This window comes from Borostomias antarcticus (assembly GCF_949987555.1).
Source record: "Borostomias antarcticus genome assembly, contig: scaffold_64, whole genome shotgun sequence".
Taxonomy (NCBI): Eukaryota; Metazoa; Chordata; class Actinopteri; order Stomiiformes; family Stomiidae; genus Borostomias; species Borostomias antarcticus.
Window position 1 is genome coordinate 400,257 of NW_028176396.1, and position 10,600 is coordinate 410,856.

Here is a 10,600-nt window from a genome sequence, read left to right on the forward strand (position 1 = left end):
CCGAGATATTTGACAAAAACCGTACAGATTTGAAAAATGATGTGTCAAATGTCCTTGAAATCGGACAAAAACCGTACAGATATGAAAAATTATGTGGTTCAATCGGCTACATTTTGAATCGAAAGTCGTAGAGCCTCGCAGATGGGCTCATTCGATTCCTCATCAAATTCTACAGTTAGCATTCCCCAAAGGTAAATTTGCTGTACGAGCTTCCGTTTCCGAGATATTTGACAAAAACCGTACAGATTTGAAAAATGATGTGTCAAATGTCCTTGAAATCGGACAAAAACCGTACAGATATGAAAAATTATGTGGTTCAATCGGCTACATTTTGAATCGAAAGTCGTAGAGCCTCGCAGATGGGCTCATTCGATTCCTCATCAAATTCTACAGTTAGCATTCCCCGAAGGTAAATTTGCTGTACGAGCTTCCGTTTCCGAGATATTTGACAAAAACCGTACAGATATGAAAAATTATGTGGTTCAAACGGCTATAACTTTTGAATCGAAAGTCGTAGAGCCTCGCAGATGGGCTCATTCTACTCCTCATCAAATTCTACAGTTAGCATTCCCCAAAGGTAAATTTGCTGTACGAGCTTCCGTTTCCGAGATATTTGACAAAAAACGTACAGATTTGAAAAATGATGTGTCAAATGTCCTTGAAATCGGACAAAAACCGTACAGATATGAAAAATTATGTGGTTCAATCGGCTACATTTTGAATCGAAAGTCGTAGAGCCTCGCAGATGGGCTCATTCGATTCCTCATCAAATTCTACAGTTAGCATTCCCCAAAGGTAAATTTGCTGTACGAGCTTCCGTTTCCGAGATATTTGACAAAAACCGTACAGATTTGAAAAATGATGTGTCAAATGTCCTTGAAATCGGACAAAAACCGTACAGATATGAAAAATTATGTGGTTCAATCGGCTACATTTTGAATCGAAAGTCGTAGAGCCTCGCAGATGGGCTCATTCGATTCCTCATCAAATTCTACAGTTAGCATTCCCCAAAGGTAAATTTGCTGTACGAGCTTCCGTTTCCGAGATATTTGACAAAAACCGTACAGATATGAAAAATTATGTGGTTCAAACGGCTATAACTTTTGAATCGAAAGTCGTAGAGCCTCGCAGATGGGCTCATTCGATTCCTCATCAAATTCTACAGTTAGCATTCCCCAAAGGTAAATTTGCTGTACGAGCTTCCGTTTCCGAGATATTTGACAAAAACCGTACAGATATGAAAAATTATGTGGTTCAAACGGCTATAACTTTTGAATCGAAAGTCGTAGAGCCTCGCAGATTGGCTCATTCTACTCCTCATCAAATTCTACAGTTAGCATTCCCCAAAGGTAAATTTGCTGTACGAGCTTCCGTTTCCGAGATATTTGACAAAAACCGTACAGATTTGAAAAATGATGTGTCAAATGTCCTTGAAATCGGACAAAAACCGTACAGATATGAAAAATGATGTGGTTCAATCGGCTACATTTTGAATCGAAAGTCGTAGAGCCTCGCAGATGGGCTCATTCTACTCCTCATCAAATTCTACAGTTAGCATTCCCCAAAGGTAAATTTGCTGTACGAGCTTCCGTTTCCGAGATATTTGACAAAAACCGTACAGATTTGAAAAATGATGTGTCAAATGTCCTTGAAATCGGACAAAAAACGTACAGATATGAAAAATTATGTGGTTCAATCGGCTACATTTTGAATCGAAAGTCGTAGAGCCTCGCAGATGGGCTCATTCGATTCCTCATCAAATTCTACAGTTAGCATTCCCCAAAGGTAAATTTGCTGTACGAGCTTCCGTTTCCGAGATATTTGACAAAAACCGTACAGATATGAAAAATGATGTGGTTCAAACGGCTATAACTTTTGAATTGAAAGTCGTAGAGCCTCGCAGATGGGCTCATTCTACTCCTCATCAAATTCTACAGTTAGCATTCCCCTATGCAGGTAAATTTGCTGTACGAGCTTCCGTTTCCGAGATATTTGACAAAAACCGTACAGATATGAAAAATTATGTGGTTCAAACGGCTATAACTTTTGAATTGAAAGTCGTAGAGCCTCGCAGATGGGCTCATTCGATTCCTCATCAAATTCTACAGTTAGCATTCCCCAAAGGTAAATTTGCTGTACGAGCTTCCGTTTCCGAGATATTTGACAAAAACCGTACAGATATGAAAAATTATGTGGTTCAAACGGCTATAACTTTTGAATCGAAAGTCGTAGAGCCTCGCAGATGGGCTCATTCTACTCCTCATCAAATTCTACAGTTAGCATTCCCCTGTGTAGGTAAATTTGCTGTACGAGCTTCCGTTTCCGAGATATTTGACAAAAACCGTACAGATTTGAAAAATGATGTGTCAAATGTCCTTGAAATCGGACAAAAACCGTACAGATATGAAAAATTATGTGGTTCAATCGGCTACATTTTGAATCGAAAGTCGTAGAGCCTCGCAGATGGGCTCATTCGATTCCTCATCAAATTCTACAGTTAGCATTCCCCAAAGGTAAATTTGCTGTACGAGCTTCCGTTTCCGAGATATTTGACAAAAACCGTACAGATTTGAAAAATGATGTGTCAAATGTCCTTGAAATCGGACAAAAACCGTACAGATATGAAAAATTATGTGGTTCAATCGGCTACATTTTGAATCGAAAGTCGTAGAGCCTCGCAGATGGGCTCATTCGATTCCTCATCAAATTCTACAGTTAGCATTCCCCGAAGGTAAATTTGCTGTACGAGCTTCCGTTTCCGAGATATTTGACAAAAACCGTACAGATATGAAAAATTATGTGGTTCAAACGGCTATAATTTTTGAATCGAAAGTCGTAGAGCCTCGCAGATGGGCTCATTCTACTCCTCATCAAATTCTACAGTTAGCATTCCCCTGTGCAGGTAAATTTGCTGTACGAGCTTCCGTTTCCGAGATATTTGACAAAAACCGTACAGATTTGAAAAATGATGTGTCAAATGTCCTTGAAATCGGACAAAAAACGTACAGATATGAAAAATTATGTGGTTCAATCGGCTACATTTTAAATCGAAAGTCGTAGAGCCTCGCAGATGGGCTCATTCGATTCCTCATCAAATTCTACAGTTAGCATTCCCCGAAGGTAAATTTGCTGTACGAGCTTCCGTTTCCGAGATATTTGACAAAAATCGTACAGATATGAAAAATGATGTGGTTCAAACGGCTATAACTTTTGAATCGAAAGTCGTAGAGCCTCGCAGATGGGCTCATTCTACTCCTCATCAAATTCTACAGTTAGCATTCCCCAAAGGTAAATTTGCTGTACGAGCTTCCGTTTCCGAGATATTTGACAAAAACCGTACAGATTTGAAAAATGATGTGTCAAATGTCCTTGAAATCGGACAAAAACCGTACAGATATGAAAAATTATGTGGTTCAATCGGCTACATTTTGAATCGAAAGTCGTAGAGCCTCGCAGATGGGCTCATTCGATTCCTCATCAAATTCTACAGTTAGCATTCCCCGAAGGTAAATTTGCTGTACGAGCTTCCGTTTCCGAGATATTTGACAAAAACCGTACAGATATGAAAAATTATGTGGTTCAAACGGCTATAACTTTTGAATCGAAAGTCGTAGAGCCTCGCAGATGGGCTCATTCGATTCCTCATCAAATTCTACAGTTAGCATTCCCCGAAGGTAAATTTGCTGTACGAGCTTCCGTTTCCGAGATATTTGACAAAAACCGTACAGATTTGAAAAATGATGTGTCAAATGTCCTTGAAATCGGACAAAAAACGTACAGATATGAAAAATTATGTGGTTCAATCGGCTACATTTTGAATCGAAAGTCGTAGAGCCTCGCAGATGGGCTCATTCGATTCCTCATCAAATTCTACAGTTAGCATTCCCCAAAGGTAAATTTGCTGTACGAGCTTCCGTTTCCGAGATATTTGACAAAAACCGTACAGATTTGAAAAATGATGTGTCAAATGTCCTTGAAATCGGACAAAAACCGTACAGATATGAAAAATTATGTGGTTCAATCGGCTACATTTTGAATCGAAAGTCGTAGAGCCTCGCAGATGGGCTCATTCGATTCCTCATCAAATTCTACAGTTAGCATTCCCCAAAGGTAAATTTGCTGTACGAGCTTCCGTTTCCGAGATATTTGACAAAAACCGTACAGATATGAAAAATTATGTGGTTCAAACGGCTATAACTTTTGAATCGAAAGTCGTAGAGCCTCGCAGATGGGCTCATTCTACTCCTCATCAAATTCTACAGTTAGCATTCCCCTATGCAGGTAAATTTGCTGTACGAGCTTCCGTTTCCGAGATATTTGACAAAAACCGTACAGATATGAAAAATTATGTGGTTCAAACGGCTATAACTTTTGAATTGAAAGTCGTAGAGCCTCGCAGATGGGCTCATTCGATTCCTCATCAAATTCTACAGTTAGCATTCCCCAAAGGTAAATTTGCTGTACGAGCTTCCGTTTCCGAGATATTTGACAAAAACCGTACAGATATGAAAAATTATGTGGTTCAAACGGCTATAACTTTTGAATCGAAAGTCGTAGAGCCTCGCAGATGGGCTCATTCTACTCCTCATCAAATTCTACAGTTAGCATTCCCCTGTGTAGGTAAATTTGCTGTACGAGCTTCCGTTTCCGAGATATTTGACAAAAACCGTACAGATTTGAAAAATGATGTGTCAAATGTCCTTGAAATCGGACAAAAACCGTACAGATATGAAAAATTATGTGGTTCAATCGGCTACATTTTGAATCGAAAGTCGTAGAGCCTCGCAGATGGGCTCATTCGATTCCTCATCAAATTCTACAGTTAGCATTCCCCAAAGGTAAATTTGCTGTACGAGCTTCCGTTTCCGAGATATTTGACAAAAACCGTACAGATTTGAAAAATGATGTGTCAAATGTCCTTGAAATCGGACAAAAACCGTACAGATATGAAAAATTATGTGGTTCAATCGGCTACATTTTGAATCGAAAGTCGTAGAGCCTCGCAGATGGGCTCATTCGATTCCTCATCAAATTCTACAGTTAGCATTCCCCGAAGGTAAATTTGCTGTACGAGCTTCCGTTTCCGAGATATTTGACAAAAACCGTACAGATATGAAAAATTATGTGGTTCAAACGGCTATAATTTTTGAATCGAAAGTCGTAGAGCCTCGCAGATGGGCTCATTCTACTCCTCATCAAATTCTACAGTTAGCATTCCCCTGTGCAGGTAAATTTGCTGTACGAGCTTCCGTTTCCGAGATATTTGACAAAAACCGTACAGATTTGAAAAATGATGTGTCAAATGTCCTTGAAATCGGACAAAAAACGTACAGATATGAAAAATTATGTGGTTCAATCGGCTACATTTTGAATCGAAAGTCGTAGAGCCTCGCAGATGGGCTCATTCGATTCCTCATCAAATTCTACAGTTAGCATTCCCCGAAGGTAAATTTGCTGTACGAGCTTCCGTTTCCGAGATATTTGACAAAAACCGTACAGATATGAAAAATGATGTGGTTCAAACGGCTATAACTTTTGAATCGAAAGTCGTAGAGCCTCGCAGATGGGCTCATTCTACTCCTCATCAAATTCTACAGTTAGCATTCCCCAAAGGTAAATTTGCTGTACGAGCTTCCGTTTCCGAGATATTTGACAAAAACCGTACAGATTTGAAAAATGATGTGTCAAATGTCCTTGAAATCGGACAAAAACCGTACAGATATGAAAAATTATGTGGTTCAATCGGCTACATTTTGAATCGAAAGTCGTAGAGCCTCGCAGATGGGCTCATTCGATTCCTCATCAAATTCTACAGTTAGCATTCCCCGAAGGTAAATTTGCTGTACGAGCTTCCGTTTCCGAGATATTTGACAAAAACCGTACAGATATGAAAAATTATGTGGTTCAAACGGCTATAACTTTTGAATCGAAAGTCGTAGAGCCTCGCAGATGGGCTCATTCGATTCCTCATCAAATTCTACAGTTAGCATTCCCCGAAGGTAAATTTGCTGTACGAGCTTCCGTTTCCGAGATATTTGACAAAAACCGTACAGATTTGAAAAATGATGTGTCAAATGTCCTTGAAATCGGACAAAAAACGTACAGATATGAAAAATTATGTGGTTCAATCGGCTACATTTTGAATCGAAAGTCGTAGAGCCTCGCAGATGGGCTCATTCGATTCCTCATCAAATTCTACAGTTAGCATTCCCCAAAGGTAAATTTGCTGTACGAGCTTCCGTTTCCGAGATATTTGACAAAAACCGTACAGATTTGAAAAATGATGTGTCAAATGTCCTTGAAATCGGACAAAAACCGTACAGATATGAAAAATTATGTGGTTCAATCGGCTACATTTTGAATCGAAAGTCGTAGAGCCTCGCAGATGGGCTCATTCGATTCCTCATCAAATTCTACAGTTAGCATTCCCCAAAGGTAAATTTGCTGTACGAGCTTCCGTTTCCGAGATATTTGACAAAAACCGTACAGATTTGAAAAATGATGTGTCAAATGTCCTTGAAATCGGACAAAAACCGTACAGATATGAAAAATTATGTGGTTCAATCGGCTACATTTTGAATCGAAAGTCGTAGAGCCTCGCAGATGGGCTCATTCGATTCCTCATCAAATTCTACAGTTAGCATTCCCCAAAGGTAAATTTGCTGTACGAGCTTCCGTTTCCGAGATATTTGACAAAAACCGTACAGATATGAAAAATTATGTGGTTCAAACGGCTATAACTTTTGAATCGAAAGTCGTAGAGCCTCGCAGATGGGCTCATTCGATTCCTCATCAAATTCTACAGTTAGCATTCCCCAAAGGTAAATTTGCTGTACGAGCTTCCGTTTCCGAGATATTTGACAAAAACCGTACAGATATGAAAAATTATGTGGTTCAAACGGCTATAACTTTTGAATCGAAAGTCGTAGAGCCTCGCAGATGGGCTCATTCTACTCCTCATCAAATTCTACAGTTAGCATTCCCCAAAGGTAAATTTGCTGTACGAGCTTCCGTTTCCGAGATATTTGACAAAAACCGTACAGATTTGAAAAATGATGTGTCAAATGTCCTTGAAATCGGACAAAAACCGTACAGATATGAAAAATTATGTGGTTCAATCGGCTACATTTTGAATCGAAAGTCGTAGAGCCTCGCAGATGGGCTCATTCGATTCCTCATCAAATTCTACAGTTAGCATTCCCCAAAGGTAAATTTGCTGTACGAGCTTCCGTTTCCGAGATATTTGACAAAAACCGTACAGATTTGAAAAATGATGTGTCAAATGTCCTTGAAATCGGACAAAAACCGTACAGATATGAAAAATTATGTGGTTCAATCGGCTACATTTTGAATCGAAAGTCGTAGAGCCTCGCAGATGGGCTCATTCGATTCCTCATCAAATTCTACAGTTAGCATTCCCCGAAGGTAAATTTGCTGTACGAGCTTCCGTTTCCGAGATATTTGACAAAAACCATACAGATATGAAAAATTATGTGGTTCAAACGGCTATAACTTTTGAATCGAAAGTCGTAGAGCCTCGCAGATGGGCTCATTCGATTCCTCATCAAATTCTACAGTTAGCATTCCCCGAAGGTAAATTTGCTGTACGAGCTTCCGTTTCCGAGATATTTGACAAAAACCGTACAGATTTGAAAAATGATGTGTCAAATGTCCTTGAAATCGGACAAAAAACGTACAGATATGAAAAATTATGTGGTTCAATCGGCTACATTTTGAATCGAAAGTCGTAGAGCCTCGCAGATGGGCTCATTCGATTCCTCATCAAATTCTACAGTTAGCATTCCCCAAAGGTAAATTTGCTGTACGAGCTTCCGTTTCCGAGATATTTGACAAAAACCGTACAGATATGAAAAATTATGTGGTTCAAACGGCTATAACTTTTGAATCGAAAGTCGTAGAGCCTCGCAGATGGGCTCATTCGATTCCTCATCAAATTCTACAGTTAGCATTCCCCAAAGGTAAATTTGCTGTACGAGCTTCCGTTTCCGAGATATTTGACAAAAACCGTACAGATATGAAAAATTATGTGGTTCAAACGGCTATAACTTTTGAATCGAAAGTCGTAGAGCCTCGCAGATGGGCTCATTCTACTCCTCATCAAATTCTACAGTTAGCATTCCCCAAAGGTAAATTTGCTGTACGAGCTTCCGTTTCCGAGATATTTGACAAAAACCGTACAGATTTGAAAAATGATGTGTCAAATGTCCTTGAAATCGGACAAAAACCGTACAGATATGAAAAATTATGTGGTTCAATCGGCTACATTTTGAATCGAAAGTCGTAGAGCCTCGCAGATGGGCTCATTCGATTCCTCATCAAATTCTACAGTTAGCATTCCCCAAAGGTAAATTTGCTGTACGAGCTTCCGTTTCCGAGATATTTGACAAAAACCGTACAGATTTGAAAAATGATGTGTCAAATGTCCTTGAAATCGGACAAAAACCGTACAGATATGAAAAATTAAGTGGTTCAATCGGCTACATTTTGATTCGAAAGTCGTAGAGCCTCGCAGATGGGCTCATTCGATTCCTCATCAAATTCTACAGTTAGCATTCCCCGAAGGTAAATTTGCTGTACGAGCTTCCGTTTCCGAGATATTTGACAAAAACCGTACAGATATGAAAAATTATGTGGTTCAAACGGCTATAATTTTTGAATCGAAAGTCGTAGAGCCTCGCAGATGGGCTCATTCTACTCCTCATCAAATTCTACAGTTAGCATTCCCCTGTGCAGGTAAATTTGCTGTACGAGCTTCCGTTTCCGAGATATTTGACAAAAACCGTACAGATTTGAAAAATGATGTTTCAAATGTCCTTGAAATCGGACAAAAACCGTACAGATATGAAAAATTACGTGGTTCAATCGGCTACATTTTGAATCGAAAGTCGTAGAGCCTCGCAGATGGGCTCATTCGATTCCTCATCAAATTCTACAGTTTGCATTCCCCAAAGGTAAATTTGCTGTACGAGCTTCCGTTTCCGAGATATTTGACAAAAACCGTACAGATTTGAAAAATGATGTGTCAAATGTCCTTGAAATCGGACAAAAACCGTACAGATATGAAAAATTATGTGGTTCAATCGGCTACATTTTGAATCGAAAGTCGTAGAGCCTCGCAGATGGGCTCATTCGATTCCTCATCAAATTCTACAGTTAGCATTCCCAAAGGTAAATTTGCTGTACGAGCTTCCGTTTCCGAGATATTTGACAAAAACCGTACAGATATGAAAAATTATGTGGTTCAAACGGCTATAACTTTTGAATCGAAAGTCGTAGAGCCTCGCAGATGGGCTCATTCTACTCTTCATCAAATTCTACAGTTAGCATTCCCCTATGCAGGTAAATTTGCTGTACGAGCTTCCGTTTCCGAGATATTTGACAAAAACCGTACAGATTTGAAAAATGATGTGTCAAATGTCCTTGAAATCGGACAAAAACCGTACAGATATGAAAAATGATGTGGTTCAATCGGCTACATTTTGAATCGAAAGTCGTAGAGCCTCGCAGATGGGCTCATTCTACTCCTCATCAAATTCTACAGTTAGCATTCCCCAAAGGTAAATTTGCTGTACGAGCTTCCGTTTCCGAGATATTTGACAAAAACCGTACAGATTTGAAAAATGATGTGTGAAGTGTCCTTGAAATCGGACAAAAACCGTACAGATATGAAAAATTATGTGGTTCAAACGGCTATAAATTTTGAATCGAAAGTCGTAGAGCCTCGCAGATGGGCTCATTCTACTCCTCATCAAATTCTACAGTTAGCATTCCCCTGTGTAGGTAAATTTGCTGTACGAGCTTCCGTTTCCGAGATATTTGACAAAAACCGTACAGATTTGAAAAATGATGTGTCAAATGTCCTTGAAATCGGACAAAAACCGTACAGATATGAAAAATTATGTGGTTCAATCGGCTACATTTTGAATCGAAAGTCGTAGAGCCTCGCAGATGGGCTCATTCGATTCCTCATCAAATTCTACAGTTAGCATTCCCCGAAGGTAAATTTGCTGTACGAGCTTCCGTTTCCGAGATATTTGACAAAAACCGTACAGATTTGAAAAATGATGTGTCAAATGTCCTTGAAATCGGACAAAAACCGTACAGATATGAAAAATTATGTGGTTCAATCGGCTACATTTTGAATCGAAAGTCGTAGAGCCTCGCAGATGGGCTCATTCGATTCCTCATCAAATTCTACAGTTAGCATTCCCAAAGGTAAATTTGCTGTACGAGCTTCCGTTTCCGAGATATTTGACAAAAACCGTACAGATATGAAAAATTATGTGGTTCAAACGGCTATAACTTTTGAATCGAAAGTCGTAGAGCCTCGCAGATGGGCTCATTCGATTCCTCATCAAATTCTACAGTTAGCATTCCCCAAAGGTAAATTTGCTGTACGAGCTTCCGTTTCCGAGATATTTGACAAAAACCGTACAGATATGAAAAATTATGTGGTTCAAACGGCTATAACTTTTGAATCGAAAGTCGTAGAGCCTCGCAGATGGGCTCATTCTACTCTTCATCAAATTCTACAGTTAGCATTCCCCTATGCAGGTAAATTTGCTGTACGAGCTTCCGT